The sequence below is a fragment of the Euleptes europaea genome, chromosome 21 (assembly GCF_029931775.1).
Source record: "Euleptes europaea isolate rEulEur1 chromosome 21, rEulEur1.hap1, whole genome shotgun sequence".
Classification (NCBI taxonomy): Eukaryota; Metazoa; Chordata; class Lepidosauria; order Squamata; family Sphaerodactylidae; genus Euleptes; species Euleptes europaea.
The window spans coordinates 10,001,059-10,022,227 of record NC_079332.1 but is presented as its reverse complement, the minus strand read 5'-3'; the positions used below and the strand labels follow the sequence as shown (position 1 = coordinate 10,022,227).

The window sequence follows — 21,169 nt, the reverse complement described above, 5'->3', positions numbered from 1 at the left end:
AACACCAGATGTGGTCCTGAGCAGACATAAGGGGGCTGGTATGTAAAAAGAGTGGCATTACTGGAGATGGGAGGGGTTACATCTCCTCCTGTCCCTGTTTCTCTCAGTCAAACCCCCCCCCCATTGCTTTAAGCCCTGAGAGGGGGGGAAAGACAGGTACACATGTTGTGCCTGTCTTTTTCCCTACTGGGGCTTAATGAAACAGGAGGGGTTCAATGGAGAAATGTCATAGAGGGCAATGCTAACCCTCCCTTCCCCAGTGCTCTGGCCCCAATTAATAGTGATGCCATCAGCGCTGGACTTTGGGGTGAAAGCCCAGGGACCAGTCCACCTGTCTCAACAGAGTGGGCCACAAAAGCGGGCTGTAGCAAGAGAAGCTCCATCCAGAGAACTTCCATCTTTGTTCTTCTACTTCCCCGCCTGTGCATTCTGGGAAATGTAGTTCCTAGAACGCCTGACATTAATGACGAAGGGTGTAGGGTATAAAGTCCAGAGTCTACTATCAGCTAACTGCATAGCTGACAATCCAGATCAATAGTCCCCCCTGCCACTGCTTTTCAGGACCAAATATCTAGAGTTTCAGTCCCAATCATGCTCTCTGAAACCTCTCTTGCTCAGCCGACTTGGCCTCCCTTATCTCACCACCTTGATGACCAGCACATTTTTATAGGAAGCTCACTGTGTCAGAGAATTTTGGAGCAGCCGATATCATTTCAACAAGGTGCTGTGAACTAGAGACTCTTAAAAACCCATCCAAGATATTTGGTCAGGACACACGTTTGCCTACAATTCAAGAATTGAGTGCCCCCCCCGCCCGTAATTTACATCTTTAAAAATCATGTCAATAAAAAAAGTCAGAAAGAAATGTCAATTCTTAATCGCCGTCAAAACAATCACCTCCAAATGAGAGCACAAAAAGATGCTTTACTACATGTTTGATTTATATTGATATCTTCTCTCTGTCCCTGTTCTCACGAATGTATTCATCCTCCGCATTTTATACCTCTATATTGAGAACTGACTTTTAACCAAAGCTGGCATGTCCGTCATTCTGTGGTCTTCAGGATGGGGTCGCCAACTGAAGAGATCTCCCACCCAGAGAGTTTGCTTGAAACAATGCTTGGTGAAGATGTTACATAACTGTATAAGTGCAATAGACATATATTTGTTTCTGAAAATGCATCTGGTACTGAATTTTTTTAAAAAAACCAAACATTTATATTTAACATTTCACTCTTCTATATGAATAACTACACCTAAGCAACTGAATGTTTAGATTTTTTTTTAGGGAGGGGAATCTATTTAAACTTTGTATGCGGGAAGCAATTGCTGTTTCCTTGTCCTACTAAGGACCTTATACTGAATCAGTCCGTTTAATGCAGGATTTGTTAACCCTAAACGGCTGTGGGCAGTGCGCAAACAGGAGAGCTAGGGAAAGTCACTTAAATGTCTGCTTTGGGACTTTTTTTTGCCGTCAAGTCACAGCTGACTTATGGAGACCCCTGGTGGGGTTTTCAAGACAAGAAACGTTCAGAGGTGGTTTGCCATTGCCTGCCTCCGTGCCATGCCCCTGGTATTCCTTGGAGGTCTCCCATCCAAATACTAGCCAGAGTCAACTCTGCTTAGCTTCTGACATCTGACGAGATCAGGCTAGCCTGGGCTAACCAGTTCAGGGCTGGGACATTACACTGGGGGTCTCTATTCCAGGGCGGGGCTTGAAGGTTTCATTATCCTATTTGTTTTCTTCCATTGACTGGAGGAGGCCTTGGCCTCCTTAGGCAGTGGCTGGTGTGAGATCCCAAGACCCGTTTAATGGGAGATGCCGGGGACGGAACCTATCATCTTCAATTTCCAATGCATGGCTGTGAAGAGCTTGGTCTTATTTTCGCTTCTGGGCGGCATTTTTAATTTCAGGACGACAGATACCGAAGGGACTGAGCCATGCTGGTCTGTGGAAAAATTCCAAACCCATTGGGTGTGTAATACCTTTCCATTGGGAGTGTAATACCTGACCCATGAGGTGACATCACATCCCGACATTTACTAGGCAGACTATGTTTCTGGGGTGGTTTGCCAGTGCCTTCCCCAGCCGTCTACACTTTACCCCCAGCAAGCTGGATACTCATTTTACCGACCTCGGAAGGATATTTTCCTGGTGCACATCAGAAAAAGAAGTCATTTGTGCAAAACCACATCAAGGTTAATTTTTTGCACTATTTTTTAGCAATGTGTCTGTGCACGTAGAGGGGGGTGAAGGATACCAGCACAGTGAAGAAGCTAGCAGCGTACTGAGCATGCTCCAATGCCAGAATTAATTTCTAAAATCATCCAGTTGTACTGGAATTAGATACCAGCGAAACAAAGCAACATTCTGGAATGACAACGGGACGGAACTGGGGAACCCGCATTTGGCCTAGTCCAGCTTTTATTTCAAATGCCTCCAGACACACGAGAAAGAGGACATATATTATTCCAGGCCTTATGACAAATGATTTGTACATGTCTTCAATTAAAAAAAAAAAGTCCAATCAGTATGAACAATGCTTTTTTTAAAACAACGACACAATATCGAGTACGTACAAATGTAATTTACTGCCTATTCAAACTGTAACGATTGATATTTTCATAAGTAGAGACTATATTGTGTTTGGCAGTACTTGTTTGTATTCTAATAAATTCTCCACCGGTGGAGGCTGTCTCATTACTGTGTCATTTTTCAGAGGTGCAGCCGGGCTTATTTGACAGATGGTTATCGCCCTCCATCTGCAGACTCTTTCGAGGCTGATGAGATTGCACAGGACTCGAACGGCTTCCCCAAACGAAAGGTGGTTTTGGAAGAGACAAAAGGAAGCTCTCCTCCATGTAGATTACAATTCGTTTATGGAATGCTTTTTTGGGGAAAGACCTATTCTATAAATCAAGTTTTATTTCGATACAATATCAGCTCTGAATAAAAATCAAAGTTAGGTTAAAATAATGAAATACAATAATAACAGTTGATGGTTCTGGAAGGTATGGTTTGAAGAAGAGGAGGAAAGATCTTCTATGGGGAAAGGTTTTTCATCAGTGGTTTACGAATCCTGTTAGACCAGAGGCAAAATTTGGCTACTTGAGTGGTTATCTCCCGAGAGGAGTCTGCTAAGAGAAGGGAAACTTTGGCTTCTTCCGATCTCCCAGGAAAGGATGACAATATGGGGAGAATGTACTGCGATCTTATGTCGTTGTAGAAGGTACATTGCAGGAGAACATGTTCTATTACTTCCACTTTCTCTGTTTTGCATGGGCATAGTCGTTGATGAAAGGGAGTGCGGAGATACCTGCCTTCCAGGAGAGCTGGAGGTAAGGTCTGAATTAAATATTTATCCAATGCAATCAAAAAGATATACGTAATAGGGGCGACACAAGCATGTCTACCCAAACTATAAAAACCCTGTGAAATTAGCAGCTCTATCTCACGTTTTGCTTTGTTCCATTCTCTGCATAACCCTTGACCATAATAAGTCTAATCCGGAAGTACCTCTATTTTGTTGCTATCCACCAGCCATGAATTTGGGGGCTTTCCCCCTGCTTCCAGTTCCCAGAAAAGACCAGTCTGGCTGTGGTAATCGTATGTAAAGCTACTGCTTAAATAATTTTTTGCATGACAGCTACACAATTTAACAGTAAGATCTCTGTCTGATAGACAGTCAGACTGCCCCATCCAATCTAATTTCCCACTGCTTGATTCCAATAATCTATTGCCCATTTACACGTATGCTAGGGTTGGCAGGTCCCTCTTTGCCATCGGCAGGAGATTTTTGGGGCGGAGCCAAAGTGGCCATTTTCTCCAGGTGAACTGATCTCTATCGTCTGGAGATCAGTTGTAATAGCGGGAGATCTCCTGCTACATACACTGGAAGCGACCTTTTACTGAGACAGACTCTTGTTCTATCACTGTCAGTCTTCCCTTCCCTTCCCTTCCCAGGGTCTCAAGAGGATGTCTTTCACATCACCTACCACCTAAAGCAGTGCGCCATCTTTGTGTGTATCTATGATCAAACTGATCAAATTGTCAATGCTGTTGTCAAGGAATGATAAGAGGTTCTCTTTCTTGGAGAGGGAGGGTAGGGAATGACAGAAGTTTGAGCATTCTCCTAAAACTACAGTTCCCATGGTTCTTTGGAATGGGCAGCCATGGCACACCTTTCCATCAAAGAGGTCAAGTGGCCCTTACGCCTGGATTCAGCGCAACATGTAGACATATTATAAGCTGTAGCTACATCTTATAACCATCCTACCTTTTCCTCTGCAGATGCATGCAGAGCTTTGCAAACCCATTAGCTGTTGACTTGTCAAAATGATTTATGGCTTCACTACTTCAATGTACTTAGAGACATTCATTGCTGACTTTTTTTCTTTTTAATACTCAATTTTTTTTCAAAAAAAGGGAAAGAAACAGCGCACACTCTAAAGCCCACCAAACCGAAGCAACGGAAAGCTGGCTCGGCACTCCCAGATTGTTAAATAATCATCATGCTATTACCTCTCCGAGGCTGGGATTTGATTGCTCAGCCGCCATGACAGCCTGCAATTAATCTGAGAGCTCGCTGCACTCTCCAGACACAACAAAGGAGAGGCTGAAGTGCTCCATCCCCTTGAAACGCTAAAGACAATGGGGAGGAATCAACAATGAGGCTGCCAGAGCAGATCAGGGCAGGAAAGCGCACACTTAGAAGCAAGAAGGCAGGATTTAAGGGCAGCCTCCAATTAGGTAAAGCCTAATGCCCTGGAAAAAAATATATCTCCCTCGATAAGCAATTTGGAGCATGGATTTGGGTGGTGATAGGAGAATGACTATCATTCCAAGGGCTTTGCTCTCACCTAGAATCATAGAATCATAGAGTTGGAAGGGACCACCAGGGTCATCTAGTCCAACCCCCTGCACAATGCAGGAAATTCACAACTACCTCCCCCCCACACCCCCAGTGACCCCTACTCCATGCCCAGAAGATGGCCAAGATGCCCTCCCTCTCATGAACCGCCTAAGGTCATAGAATCAGACCTCTCAAGGACAACTCAAATATTAAAGGCTGCTTGTGGGTGATGCCGTGAGTTCCTTCCCCATGCAGACAGGAATTGCTGTTCAAGCAACTCTTTATGTGCTCTGCTTTAGGAATATATAGGAAGCTGCCCTGTTCCTAGCTTCAAAATATGATATACATATGAATGCGGGAAGCTGTGCCCCCCCCCCACAGCCATTTAACTCAGGATTGTCTGTTCCAACTGGCTGAGGCTCTCCAGCGAAAGGGTCTCTCCCAACACCTTCTACACAACCAGCGTTCACCAAACAGTATGGGGAGGGGGAGTTCAGATCTCCTTATGCATATAAATCATGTGGTCTATTTGTGAGCCCATGATCTACAGAAGCACGGTGGTATAGAGGTTAGACTGTTGTACTAGGATTGGTTGTCCTCTGAGCTTATACACAAAACCCGAAATGTGCTGAGTTCAAGAAACTGAGCCAACAGCGAGCAGACTAGCACTTAGCATTAATTCAACAGGTGTTGGCCGTAGTGGTTAAGAGTGGTGGACTCTAATCTGGAGAACTGGGCTTGATTCCCCGCTCCACATGGGCAGTGGACTTAAATCTGGAGAACTTGGTTTGTTTCCCCGCTCCTCCCCATGAGCGGTGGACTCTAATCTGGGGAACTGGGTTTGATTCCCCACACCCCCACCTGAAGCCAGCTGGGTGACCTTGGGCCGGTCCCAGAACTCTCTCAGCCCCACCTACCTCACTAGGTGTCTGTTGTGGGGAAGGGAAAGGAAGGTGATTGTAAGCTGCTTTGAGACTCAAATTTCAAATACCTTTATTGGCATATTCTCTACCTTTATTTGAGACTCCTTAAAGGTAGAGAAAAGTGGCGTATAAAACCCAACTCTTCTTCTTATAAAATGATCCATATGTCTCATGAATTTTTAATCTCCTCCATCCTCTAAGGAGCTCAGGGTGGCAAACATGGCTCACCTTTCCTCTTATCACCCTCTCAACAAACCTATGAAGCAGGCTAGGCTGTGAGACACTGTGATTGACCTAAGGACAACCAGCAGGCTTCAAGGCAGGATGTGGATTCAGGAGAAAGGCCATAAAGTGCACTGGAGCTCCCACACCTTGCATGTGGAAGGTCCCAGGTCCAGTCCCTGAAATTTCCGATTAAACATTATCTCTGGTTGCAGGAGACAGGAGCCGACCGGCAGAGAAGACACAACTTGGCTAGCTGGACTGATGGTTTGTGCCTGTACAGAGCAGCCTCCGATGAGTCTCATGAACACATGAACACACAAAGCTGCCTTATACTGAATCAGATCCTTTGTCCATCAAAGTTTGTATTTTCTACTCAGACCGGCAGCGGCTCTCCAGGGTCTCAGGAAGAGGTCTTTCACATCGCCTAGTCCCTTTAACTGGAGATGCCAGGGATTGAACCTGGGACCTTCTGCATGCCAAGCATCTTCCACTGAGTCACGGCCCCTCCCATAGTCGCTCCCCAAGGTTCGCTTGGAGGCAGAGCCCACGCTTACATTTCCATTCCAGACCACCTCCAGGAGTCACAAAAATCACAAAATCACACACAAGGTTGGAAGAGACCACAAGGGCCATCCAGTCCAACCCCCTGCTAGGCAGGATCCCACAATCAAAGTGCTCCTGACAGATGGCCATCCAACCTCTGCTTAAAGACAGGGACTCCACCACCCTCCAAAGCAGTGCATTCCACCGTCGAACCGCCCTCACCGTCAGAAAGTTCTTCCTAATGTTTAGGTGGAATCGCTTTTCTATTAGTTTAAATCCATTACTCTGTATCCTAGTCTCTGAAGCAACCGAGAACAAGCTAGTTCCCTCCTTAACATGGCATCCCTTCAAATATTTAAACATGGCTATCATGTCACCCCTCAACCTTCTCTTCTCCAGACTAAACCAACCCAGCTCCTTAAGTCTCTCCTCATAGATTCCAGACCTTTGACCATTCTGGTCGCCCTCCTCTGGGCACGCTCCAACTTGTCAACAATCTTCTTAAATTGTGGAGCCCAAAACTGGACACAGTCTTCCAAGTGAGGTCTGACCAATGCAGAATACAGTGGTAGTGTTACTTGTCTTGATCTAGACACAATACTACTATTGATGCAGCCCAGAATTGAATTAGCCTTCTTAGCCGCCATATCACACTGTTGACTCAGTAGGCCCGTGTTCTGGCCCGGGCAGAGGACAGCTTCATGTTCTCCCCTCCGAGAGCCGCAGGCGCCCCCCCACCCCCTCGACACCTCCAGCGTTCCAAAGAACATCGGCCAGGGCTCCATAACGATGCGCCCACCCCTGGCGCTCATGCACAACCTGGGGGCTTTGCACCTGGCTTCATCTGCCGCCACCAGGAAGCGACGCCCCCGCACGTCCCCGCTGCAGGGCTCTCTCGCTCTCCCTCTTGCACAAAAAGGCAGCACGCTGGAGCCACCAACAAAGCCATCTCTGTTCGGTAGCTATAGCAATGAACGCCTGAATCCAAAAAAATCAATAAGTGTAATTATAATGAATATAAAACCGCTGGGGTTTATCCAGACAGTCCTGAGATGATGATGCCCGCGACCAGCCGCCACTGTTCTTTTCGCTGGCTGGCACTCAAAAAAAGTATGTGCTGGGGGCGGAAATGCCCCGTTTTGCTCAGTTATGTTATCTGTCTTTTCTGGGAAGGAAGGGAGGAAGAGGACTTTGGGGACAGGGGGCCACTCCTAGTTAGGTAAGTCTCCTTAACAAAAGAAAAGGTGACAGTTTAGGATAGCACTGTAACTACTGATGCCATCTTGATTTCATTTACTAAAGGGGTTTCATGAGCCGATTTCCAATACCCTTGCTTAAAGTGGCCGGCAGAAGCTGAATCTACAATGTGTGTGTGAAGTGCCGTCAAGTTGCTTCCGACTCATGGCGACCCTATGAATCAAAGTCCTCCAAAATGTCCGGCCTTTGACAGCCTTGCTCCGATCTTGCAAACTGAGGGCTGTGGCTCCTTTTATTGAGTCCATCCATCTCTTGTTGGGTCTTCCTCTTTTCCTGCTGCCCTCAACTATTCCTAGCATGACTGTTTTTTCCGGTGACTCTTGCCTTCTCATAATGTGACCAAAATACGATAGCCTCAGTTTAGTCATTTTAGCTTCTAGGGTCAGTTCAGGCTTGATTTGATCTATAACCCACTGATTTGTTTTCTGGGCAGTCCACGATATCCATAACACTCTCCTCCAACACCACATTCCAATGGAATCTACTTTCTTCCTGTCAGCTTTCTTCAATGTCCAGCTTTCACACCCATACATAGTAATAGGGAATACGATGGCATGAATTAACTTAATCTTGCTGGCCACTGACACACCCTTACACTTCAGAATCTTTTCTAGCTCCTTCATGGCTGCCCTTCCCAGTCTCAATCTCCTTCTGATTTCTTGGCTGCAGCCAAGAATCTACAATACTAATAATAATTTTTCATTTTTTTTTTAATGGTAAACTGTATTTGTTTACTTGCAGTTTATTTAGGCTATAACACACACACACCGGGCATAAATATTTCCACAATTCTCCCACATTGGGAGCCCCAGATCTACATAGCTCATCTTCTCATAGGATGTTGTAACAGATTAACTGGCTTGGTGAAATCTAAGGACAGGCAGTTTTACAGGACTGTGAATGGCTTGCCTGAACTGGGACCCTTGAATACATGAACACATGAAGCTGCCTTATACTGAATCAGACCCTTGGTCCATCCAAGTCTGTATTGTCTACCCAGACCGGCAGCGGCTCTCCAGGGTCTCAGGCAGGGGTCTTTCACATCACCTACTTGCCTAGTCCCTTTAACTGGAGATGCCGGGGATTGAACCTGGGACCTTCTGAATGCCAAGGAGATGCTCTGCCACTGAGCCATGGCCCTCCCCTTGTATGAGCAGAACAGCATTAAGTAAATAGATTCCATACACATTGCATAGGATGCATGCCATTAACTTCCACGTGCCTGTAGGAAGTGAACCGTACAGTATCTGTGAATGAGCACAGTCATAGCCATGCGGCTTTCAAGAAACAGGCTGTTCGCTACCAAGGTTCTGGGGATCAGCCCAGACATCTGGAGACCTCCTAATCCTACCACAGCCAGTTCCATCCAGATAGGCAACCATGGCAGGATACCAGCAAGACAAAGCTGTTGGGCTTTTCCCAGCAGGCAGGCCGACTAACCCACGATGCGTAGATGCATGGAGAGGGGAACAGTTCACTTGAGCAGCCTACGCCTGACTGTCTGACTGTCGTCAGTTATGGCTCTAACTGGGAGCAGCTAGATCGGTTCAGAAAGGAATTATGCCTCCTGACGGGGTTTACGCTATTCATCTTCATTGATCCATCAGAAGTTGGAAACAATGCTCATCTACTGGCTGGGCTGTTTCCTCTTGGGGCATGGATCTCGTTTTCTTCTGTGGTGTGCAATGCAATATTTATTGTTTATTTATTTAATGGCCTCGTATCCCACGCTCTCCATAAACTATTCTCACAGGGGCCAAGTAAGAACGGGAAAAAAAGATATGAAACAAGAGGTGTAGGACAATATTGGGGGGGGGCATTAAAGGCAAGTTAATCCATGGTTAACAGCACTTAAGAGTCTAAATCTATAAGAGAGCAGGTTAAATCCATCAACAGATCAGCTGATATTTTTTTTAAACCTCCATGGGAGAGGAAACAATTATCCAAACGTGCAGAAGAATAAAAAGTGATTTTTTTGGCCTAATGCCAGGTGTTGGGTAAACCACTGTGTGGAAGACGTTCCAGAGCAATGGTGCCACAACAGGAAAGATCATGTCTCTAGTGAGACACTTTAGATGCTACTCACTTTGATTACCTCTGGCCACAAGAGAATACTGAGCAGGGTGTCTGCCAAAGGTTGCAACTGATGGGCTGGACTGTAATGTCAGCACACCTGTGCCCTGGAACCCCGGCCTTCCGTCTTGAGCACGCGAAGCGAGCTTATACTGAGTCAAACCACTGGTCTATCAAAGTCACTCTTGTCTACTCTGACCAGCCGTGGCTCTCCAAGGTCTCAGGAAATGGCCTTTCACATCCCCTGTTCTCTGCTCCTTTTCATTGGAGATGCCGGGGACTGAACCTGGGACCTTCTGCATGGAAAGCAGATGCTCTACCACTGAGCCACAGCCCTATTGTCTATCCTTCTACCCGCCTAGTGCATTTTCATCCTGCCTTTTCTCCAAGGTGCTCACGGCAACATACAGGGGCTCTTCTCTCCCCCCCCCCTTTGATCCTCACAAATACACGGAGAGGGAAGGGAGAGACCATGATTGGTCCAAGCTCACCCAGCGACCTTCATGGCAGAATGGAGATTTCCAATGGAGACCCCAGAACTATGCACGGTATTCCAAGGGCGGCCACAGCACAGATCTATACCAAAGGTAAAATGCCATGCTAACCTATGGGGTGATGTCACATCAAGACATTTACTAGGCAGACTATGTTTACGGGGTGGTAAACCATCACCTTCCTCAGCCGTCTACACTTTACCCCCCCAGCAAGCTAGCTTTCCTAATAATCCCTTGTACGGCATTCGTCCTCTCTCGCGGCTGCTCGGCACTCAATTGAGAGAAGGGAAAACAAAACGCAGAGGAAAGCAAACACTGGAAATGCCAGGCTAAAGCACAAGGAAGGGCAGATTCTCTGTACAGCACCTGGTACCCACCCCCGGTCTTAATTGGCATCCCTTCTCAAAAATCAAAACACCATCCATCCGGGCAGGGACGTGCTGACATCCCTATGGCTTGTCTCAGTGGTGTTTGTTTATTCTCTCTCTCGCTGTGTTCTCTACCTCATAGTGCTTCTTAACTTATTAGTTTTAATCAGATTACTAAAATATAAAAAACCAGACCACATCTGAACGGCTGCAAAAACCAATCACAAGGAAGGGCATAAAATTTCGCAATTGAATGAGTGATAGGTCTACTATTACCTTCTAATAAAAGAGGTCATGTCTCCGCATGATCTATGTTTTGGAGCCAAGGAAAAATTAAAAGATTTCCAGCCTCAGTAAAATAGTTGTATTCAGAGGTCACGTGATAGAGACTACCCACACCGCAGTCGCACACTCTATCAGAGTAGGGTATCTTAGGATACCTCCCTTGCAAGACTCTAGATGGTAAGGCATTTAGGTGTGCCAACATAAGTAAAGGTAAAGGTCCCCTGTGCAAGCACTGGGTCATTCCTGACCCATGCGCTGATGTCACATCCCGACGTTTACTAGGCAGACTTTGTTTGCGGGGTGGTTTGCCAGTGCCTTCCCCAGTCATCTTCCCTTTACCCACAGCAAGCTGGGTCCTCGTTTTACCGACCTTGGAAGGATGGAAGGCGGAGTCAACCTTGAGCTGGCTACCTGAAACCAACTTCCGTTGGGATGGAACTCAGGTTGTGAACAGAGCTTGGACTGCAGTACTGCAGCTTACCACTCTGCGCCACAGGGCTCTTACCAACATAAAGGCATACCTATATCAAGGGACAGTCAAATACGAACAGTAGTCAGGAAGCTAGCCAGATGACATTTTGTTTATGATGAGCGGCTAAATTTTGCATTCACAACAAATCTTATTTTCCTCCCCTGCACCTTCATTCACCTCTGTTTTATGATTACTTTATTGCAGTATTCCTGTGCTAACAATGTTTTCCAAAATTCCAAAGACAGACAGCCGAGTGGCAATCTGCACCCCGTCCTGACCTAATTTCGAGAAGGCACTGCCCGGCTTCAGCATACCAGATGCAAATTCACAGTGGTTAAAATGCTGCCTGGATGTCTAGCCAAAGCTCTTTCTGGCTGAGGGCCGGGTTTTCCGAGTACTCAGATCCCCTGACTCCACAGAAAGGCCTTCAGATATACGCGGACATCTCTGTCACGTTTTATCCTGCTCTTCCTCCTAACAGCTCAGAGCAGTGCACGCCATCCTTTGGCAAACCACCTTTTTCATGCTGCCATATGATGAAGCCCTTACAGGGCTGTTGGAAGGATGGCTGCCATATCCGTGAAGGGCCTCAAGTGCTGCAGCAGGGCCAACTATTAGATGATGGGACGGCACTTATGATCGTATCACCAGACACCATTCAAAGGCAATCCCTGGGGCGAGGGGACGGATCCAGTCTTGCTGGAGAGCCAGTGTGGTGTAGTGGTTAAGAGTGGTGGTTTGGAGCGCTGGACCGTAATCTGGAGAACCGGGTTTGATTCCCCCACTCTTCCTCAAGAACGGGGGACTTTAATCTGGAGAACCGGGTTTGATTCCCCACTCCTCCACATGAGCAGCGGACTCTAATCTGGAAAACCGGGTTTGATTCCCCACTCCTCCACATGAGCGGCGGACTCTTGGGCTAGTCACAGTTCTCTCCGAACTCTCTCAGCCTCACCTACCTCATAGGGTGTTTGCTGTGGGGAGGGGAAGGTGATTGCAAGCCAGTTTGATTCTTCCTTAAGTGGTAGAAAAAGTCGGCATATAAAAACTCTTCTTCTTCTTCTCAAATAGCATACACATTTAAGTGAATTAATGTAATTGGCTCCCAAAGGATTAATGACTGATCCTGTAAGGAGGGATTTATCCTCGGCTTCCCCCTTCACTGCTAGAAATCAAGGGAAGAAACTGAACCCTATAGGGGAGGGCAGCAATAATTACATTTCCTCAAGAGCACATCTGGCGAACGGCCGTTCCTGCTTCACAACCTACGTGACCGCAACGGTGTCGTTCTCGCAGCGACAACGTCTGTCCCGCATTCATCTTGAGCATTAAAAACCTATCCATCTCTGCTAAATGTGCTGTCACTGATTAGGAATTTAATTACGGCTACACACACTGGAGCCTTTTAATTTCTCCCTTCTCTAAAATGAATCAGCGAGGGGTCTGTTTGGTTTATCTTCTCACGGGCACGAGCAGCAATAAAGGGAGGGCGGGGGGAGACACCGATTCACAGCTATGCAGTGTGTCCTCCAAATAAACTGGACCCAAAAGGCCTCAGAGAAGAACTCTGTCCAGCGTGCTGCATGAATACGAAGCAACCAGGGACTTAATTCTGTCCAGGCAGGTGTCAGGAACAGCCGTGCAGCAATGGGATCAACAGCCAACGTGCTGGGATGTAAATCCCTCTGGAAAGGGGATTGCTATCACTGCCAGAGGCCAATCTCCCTCCTGCCAAGTGGCTGTTTGCTGCCTTCTTTCCTCGATTAAAATAGTCCCCGGCCCACCATGCCATCCACGATCCCCACACAATTGATTGCAACAAGTGACCAAACGCTACCAGAAGAATAGCAACGGCAAAGGACGGCACAACCCAAACCCTAACATAAGAAGAAAACATATACAAAATCAGCTGCAAGGAGTCTTACAAGCTACAGGACAGCCAAAGCCCAAATGCTCTCCGGAAAAGATTCCTTTATTCTGACTTTCAAATACCTGCAGGGGGAGATACACCTCTTCTAGGGGACAGTTCTATTGTCTTTTGTTTTATTTATCTAGTGAATTTCGAGACTGCTTTTCCATTCACAGTCACGCCCCTCTCAACTCAATTCTTTGGCATTCCTCCCACTTTGATCACTCCACTATACTTTTGTGTGTGTAAAGTGCCTTCAAGTCGCAGCCGACTTATGGCAACCCCTTTTTGCGGTTTTCATGGCAAGAGACTAACAGAGGTGGTTTGCCAGTGCCTTCCTCTGCACAGCAACCCTGGTATTCCTCGGTGGTCTCCCATCCAAACACTAACCAGGGCTGACCCTGCTTAGCTTCTGAGATCTGACGAGATCAGGCTAGCCTGGGCCATCCAGGTCTTTTACAACCTGACAATCCTTCCGAAGAGCCTTTACGATCGCCCGTTTAAATGCTGCACCCTCCACAGTATTAAACAGAAGATATAGAAATCTACCATATTCTGACAGACTTTGTCCCTGCAATTCAAAGAAAATTGACACATTTATCTCATAAGATGATGGAATGCCCCCTCTTTAAACGCCACCGAGATAAATGGATCGCCCCCATATTGGTGAGAATTCCTGCCCCCATAACAGGAGACAAAATAATCCCCTTATTGCTGATGGATAGAGATCCAAATATAATATTGGCCGTGGCCAAATATCTCTCCATCATATTTCCCTCAGAGAAATAACTGCTCAGGACCTATGGGCCATAGGAGCAAGGAAGGAAAGGAAGGAAAGTCATGCCCCTCTGATAGCTTCCAAATAAACAATGCATAAAAAATGCAATTGCAGACTATGACCAACGTAGCAGTTCAAACCCCAGGCTTCATGCTACAGTATCCTCAGAGGGCTTCCAGGACTAATGCATCTTCTGGAGTCACCAGAAGGGTGGCAACACGCCGTCTGATTGCACCTTCTGGAAAACTGCGGTGGAAATGGTCACTCCCCCCACCAAAGGTACAGGTCCAAAGTTTGAGGGTGCTATTAGCTCTGCCTATGGAGACACTGGTTCATGCCTATGTTCATTAGTTCATGCCTATGGTTCATTAGCTCTGCCTATGGAGACACTGGTTCATGCATGCACATGAACACATAGAACCATAGAGTTGGAAGGGACCACCAGGGTCATCTAGTCCAACCCCCTGCACAAGTCAGGAAATTCACAACGACCTCACCCCCACATCCCCAGTGACCCCTACTCCATGCCCAGAAGATGGCCAGGGTGCCCTCCCTCTCATGAACTGCCTAAGGTCATAGAATCAGCATTGCTGACAGATGGCCATCTAGCCTCTGCTTAAAAACCTCCAGGGAAGGAGAGCTCACCACCTCCCAAGGAAGCCTGTTCCACTGAGGAACTGCTCTGTTAGAAAATTCTTCCTAATGTCTAGATGGAAACTCTTTTGATTTAATTTAAGTATGAAGCTGCCATATTGCAAGGCAGATCATTGGTCTACCCAGGCCCATATTGTCTACTATTCTTTGCAGCGGTTCTCTAGGGTCACAGGCTGAGGTCTTCCCCATCATCAATGACCTGATCCCTTTGACTGGAGATGTGGGGGGTGGAACCGGAGATCTCCTGCATGCATAGCAGGGGCTCTGCCTCTGAGCAACAGTCCCTCCCACTCTCAACAGGGAGAGCACCGCAAATCAGCCTGTAGTGGGGGCTTGCCCTTGAAAAAGCACAACTTTCAAGGCCTTCAGCACACAGTTTATTGCATGGTGTGAAGAACAAGTTGCACATTCCACAAGATACTAGTGCAATTAATAACTTGAGTGCCAGACTCAAAATGGAACAGGAGTCTTTGGGAAGATAATGGTGTCCTTCTGCAGCCTAGGTTGACCCTTGGCTGCTCAGTCTGAGTTAGACCCCCTCTGCACAGACTGTCAGCCAATGCTGATGGGAGCTGTGTGCATTGGTCTATTAGGGCTATCTGCTCTGGTTCTCACTCCGCTGCTCAGAGATAGCCAGCACTGGTCCTACAGCAACCCTAGTGCTGAGGAGGGTGGGGGTTGCTGATGTCCCACCATGCCACTGCTCTTCCAGTCCGGAAGGGTGTCACGCTAATCAACGTTACGGAAAGGCAGCGGATAGCCAAAGCCTGTGGCTACTACTGCTGTGGGCCAGCCTATATAGGCCCTGTGCCCACTGCCTCATCTATGAGAGCCAGCGTGGTGTAGTGGTTAAGAGCGGTGGTTTGGAGCGGTGGAGTCTGATCTGGAGAACCGGGTTTGATTCCCCCACTCCTCTACATGAGCGGCGGAGGCTAATCTGGTGAACTGGATTTATTTCTCCGCTCCTAAACACGAAGCCTGCTGGGTGACCTTTGCTAGACACAGCTCTGTTAGAGCTCTCTCAGCCCCACCTACCTCACAGGGTGTCTGTTGTGGGGAGGGGAAGGTGATTGTAAGCCAGTTTGAGTCTCCCTTAACTGGTAGAGAAAGTTGGCATATAAAAACCAATTCTTCTTCTTCTTCTACGACCTATGGGCACTACACAATTGCTGGGTTTTAGGGTTGCCAGGTCCCTCTTTGCCACCGGCGGAAGATTTTTGGGGCAAAGCCTGAGGAGGGCAGGAGTTTGGGGAGGGGAAGGACTTCAGTGCCATAGAGTCCAACTGCCAAAGCAGCCATTTTCTCCAGGTGAACTGATCTCTATCGGCTAGAGATCAGTTGTAATAGCAGGAGATCTCCAGCTAGTACCTGGAGGTTGGCAACCCTAGCTGGGTTGAGATTATTCTTCCTCTGCAATAGTGTCTAGAAAACGGAAGACCACTATGAGGAAACATAAGTGGACAATATTTCTACCTCTACCTCTATCTAATTAGTCTGTGTGGGAAAGGAAAATTTCCACTCATTAAACCACAGCCCTAGCACCGACTGACAATAATTCTAATTAGCACTGTCCCTTCCCTGATCTCTTCGAAAGGCTGGGAGAGAAATCAAAGATAAACAATACATAAAATGAGCAATTCATTTGATAGCAATTTTTTAAAAAACCATGTGTTTTGCTTCGGTGCTTGTTTACAAAGGTGTAAGAGAGAGAGAGAGAGAGAGAGAGAGAGAGAGAGAGAGAGAGAGAGAGAGAGAGAGAGAGAGAGAGAGATCAAATGGCAGTCTGGGGACTTTGATCTTCAGGGCTCCCCCCCCCCCCGAAAAGGAGCAGGAGACAGAGAGCGGGTTGGCGTTGGGACCAGGATGTAAACTCGGAGCTGCGGCGTTGATGGGATGCAGGCCCACCAAACAGAGTGTGTGTCCCCCCCACCCCGCCTGACTTCAGGAGGAATCAAAGCAGTTTCCAACGTCATCAAGAACCGATTCTCATTTTACTTTTTTGTGCTGGGTGGCAGACGCACAACACGTTTCGATCGAGTGCAAAGGGCGTGCATAAATGTATCCATTCAATGATTTCCCCTTAAAAAAAAAAAAAACCAGCAGCCTAATCCCCGAGGACTGGGCAATAATGTAATGACGGAGCTCCAGGGAATTAGTAAAGGGTTTATCTTTCCTAAAGGCAGCTAATCAGGGGAGATGGGGCAGAAGCTCACAGCTGTTCTGTGCTTCAACGGTTAGCTGAGCAGGTTTGTGATGGCATGGGGGTGTGTGTTACACTTTTATCTCAACCTTCCTCCCAGGAGCTCAGGGCGGTGAACATCTTTCTCCCCCCCCTTTTGTCTTCTTAATAACCCTGTGAGGTAGACCAAAGAACAGTAACTGGCCCAAAGAACGGGGATTTGAAACAGGGTTGCCAGCCTCCAGGTAAGACGTCTTAGCTAGCCGTCCGCTGATACAAGGAAGGTACACACCTTTGTCCTAAAAATGAACTTTCAAGCATATGGAAGAATCTGAAGCTTGACAAAGCCATCATGAAATGGGAATATCTACCGGAAGCCCAATGTGTCTTATGAATTCTGTTGCTTCTGACTTGCTAAACGCATCGCGTTTTATGTAATTTGTTTGTTTTTGACTTAAACATATGTCTACGCTCTTGTTTCATGTGAACTGCGGTTGTACTTTGTTACTCTCTAACAATATAGATTATTAGCATATCCAAATTTTGGAGTTTATGTGCCAGATAGTTTGGCCTTTCGGTCTTGTGCTGTCGTTTCTTGAGTTCAACCTCCAGGTACTAGCTGGAGATCTCCTGCTATTACAACTGATCTCCAGCCGACAGAGATCAGTTCACATGGAGAAAATGGCCGCTTTGGCTATTGGACTCTATGGCAACCCATATCTCCAGCCGATAGAGATAAGTTCACGTGGAGACAATGGCCACTTTGGCAATTGGACTCTATGGCATTGAAGTCCCCTTCCCAAACCCCGCCCTCCTCAGGCTCCTCCCCCAAAACCTCCCACCGGTTGCGAAGAGGGACCTGGCAACCCTAATTTGAACCTCAGTCTCATTTGCACCACACTGACCCTTCATGTGACTAACATACTTACACGCCACCCCTTTTCTCATAATAGTCAGCCAAAGAGAGGAAATTCAGCGAAAACGAAAACTAAAAACACTTCATTTAACTCAGCACAGGCTAGACTATAGAAGTTCAATAGTATAGATCTCTACCCGAGAGACACTACTGTCTGCAGAAGGAAATTAGGAATTATGATGCTTAGACACACCCCAAAAGACATCCCCTGCTGCTAAAGTGCCAAGATTCAAGGATGTTTTTGAAAGGAGGAGGAAAGAAAAGGAGATCAGTGTCTGCTTAGTTGTACAAAGATGTCTGTCAGATCTGGAAATCACCAAAGATGTGATCTTCTGGAAATCAGAAGCACACAGCATGTAACTAACACTGAGCATTGTTCCTCTGAGTATTGTGCAGGGTGAACAACGACAAAAAGGTAGGCATTCGGAGAAACTTCTCAACTGCAAAACCGGTTTGAAAATGGAACCCATTACTGGGGTATTTCATGCGGTCTTTTATCTATTTTTATCATTGTTATTTTATTTACACTGTAAGCTCCCTTGAGTTCTGCAAAGCAGAAAGAAGGCTAATAAATGTTTTAAATGAATAAATAAGCTGGACAGTTGTCTTTCAGGAATGCTCTATTTAGACTCCCTGTACAGAACGGGGGGTGGGGGTGGGTAGAATCATAGAGTTGGAAGGGACCACCAGGGTCATCTTGTCCAACCCCCTGCACAATGCAGGAAATTCACAACTACCTCCCCAACAACAAGGTTGAAAGAGACCTTAGTTGAGGTAGAGGTTAGGTGAGGTAGACCCCCTTCCAACTCTTGGATTCTCTGATAAGTCATCTGTGGTGGAACATTAATTAGGATTTGGAGGGGCAAATCCACCCTTTACCTCTGCCCTTTGTGCTGAAAAGATATCTTGCCTCTGTGGGCTTCTTTGACCCTCCACATCATAGAATCAAAGAGTTGGAAGGGGCCATACAGGCCATCTAGTCCAGCCCCCTACTCAATGCAGGATTAGTCTAGGTAAAAGGTAAAAGTCCCCTGTGCAAGCACCGGGTCATTCCTGACCCATGGGGCGACATCACATCCCGACGTTTTCTAGGCAGACTTTGTTTTGCGGAGTGGTTTGCCAGTGCCTTCCCCAGTCATCTTCTCTTTACCCCCAGCAAGCTGGGTTCTCATTTTACCGACCTCGGAAGGATGGAAGGCTGAGTCAACCTCGAACCGGCTACCTGAAACCAACTTCCTTTGGGATCAAACTCAGGTCGTGAGCCCAGCTTTTGACTGCAGTACTGCAGCTTACTGCTCTGCGCCACGGGGCTCTAGTCTAGAGCATCCCTTAAAGAATCCTAGCCTCTGGCAAAACACTCATCACATACAATCAAATCCCACATGGATGTTTTCTGATCGGTGTCTAGGTCAGAAGTAGGTACAGTTAGGAAACCTTGTTCCTCCAAAGTCTAGAAAAGAATGGGGGGCATTTTGTTTCCGCAAAAAAAAAAAAAATGGGGGGAGGAAGCCTGCAAATTTATATGGGTAAAGATGATGATGAATAAATACCACGTGGTCTCCACTATGGAATCCAACATCTTGGGCAAAGCCCTCAGAACTCTCACTTTCAGTTACTTATGTCAAACAAGTCTGTCGTCCTCATGGGTGCAACAAAAGGGTAGAGGGGAAATGGAACTGCTGAGTTGAAATTAATTTGAGCCGTGGGCATCGTTGCTCAGTCCCAGTACCTGTTTCCGAGGGCTGGGATTCAGCTATAAAAGACACAGATTGGTGGTGAAAAAAGGGCATCTCTGAACATGAGCAGAGTGTTTTCACTTCAACCCTGAGGCACCACACCCAGCCTCCCCACGTATGGGATTAGGAAGAGGGGCTTATGACGAAAAGACTGTCTCTCACACACATAAACCCAGCGTGGTGTAGTGGTTAAGAGTGGTAGTTTGGAGAGGTGGACTCTGATCTGGAGAACCAGGTTTGATTCCCCACTCCTCCACATGAGTGGTGGGGGCTAATCTGGTGAACTGGGTTGGTTTCCCCACTCCAACACATGAAGCCTGCTGGGCGACCTTGGGCTAGTCACAGCTCTCTCAGCCTCACCTACCTCACAGGGTGTCTGTTGTAGGGAGGGGAAGGGAAGGTGACTGTAAGCCAGTTTGAGTCTATCTTAAGTGGTAGAGAAAGTCGGCATATAAAAACCACCTCCTCCTCCTCCTCCTCCTCCTCCTCCTCCTCTTCTTCTTCTTCTTCTTCTTCTTCTTCGTTTTCAATATTTTTTATCCAAGATCATTGTTTATTAATATGTACAGAACCCAACCTCTCACTATCTCCCTCTTCTTTAATTTCTTCTTTCATTTCCTGTCTTCCTTTATTTCCTGCCATTCGGCACCTGCAAGCCCAGCTGCGGCGGCTGCTTTCCTTCAGTCCCAGCCAGTGGCCCTGCTGCAGTGCCTGCCGTTGTGACTAATTTACGGCTTAGCGCGTTCCCTCTAATGGACTTAAGCGAAGAGGCCTGCTCTTTCTTTGCACCTCCATCTTCCCACCCCCTGGCTGGCGGCAGAGTCGCCCGCCAACTCCACCGCCACCCAATTGATTTGGCCTGATTCTGCTGTCACCATGGATTCTTAGCCGTGGGGCTGAGGGACCTGCCATCCTTAAAGCAGGGCACGGCAAGGGGCTTCTCGCCTCCTCGATGGTTTAGCTTGGCTATAGATCTTTTGCCAAGATCGCCCACTGTGCTGCCGGGTCTCCTGGTTTTCCTATTGCTTACCTCCCACCGGCTGCCTCCAGAATGGCACACATTAGCCTGAAAATGTCTTCATTTCTGTGACTACCGTGGCGGCCTGCTTTCCTTTCTCGACCCATCTGACATTTAAACGGATTCCCAAATCAGCAGTGTTTATGGGGGTAGACTAGGAGGGCTCTTCTCCCTTGGGATTTAAGTTTAGCCAGTTTCTAAAGAAATATAAAAGAAGAAGAAGAGTTGGTTTTTATATGCCGACTTTCTCTGCCACTTAAGGGAGACTCAAACTGGCTTACAATCACCTTCCTTTCCCCTCCCCACAACAGACACCCTGTGACGTAGGTGGGGCTGAGAGAGCTCTAAGAGAGCTGTGACTAGCCTAAGGTCACCCAGCTGGCTTTGTGTGGAGGAGTGGGGAAACAAATCCAGTCCACCAGATTAGCCTCCGCTGCTCATGGGGAGGAGTGGGGAATCAAACCTGGTTCTCCAGATCAGACTCCT

At 47.1% G+C, this 21,169-nt stretch overlaps 1 non-coding gene across 1 annotated transcript; it reads right to left on the bottom strand.

Annotated features, from left to right (window-relative positions):
- Positions 1–10,139: 10,139 nt before the first annotated feature.
- TRNAG-UCC (transfer RNA glycine (anticodon UCC)) lies at positions 10,140–10,208 on the bottom strand. Its single transcript has one exon. It is a non-coding gene; the product is annotated as a tRNA-Gly (tRNA).
- Between the last annotated feature and the right edge of the window lie 10,961 nt (positions 10,209–21,169).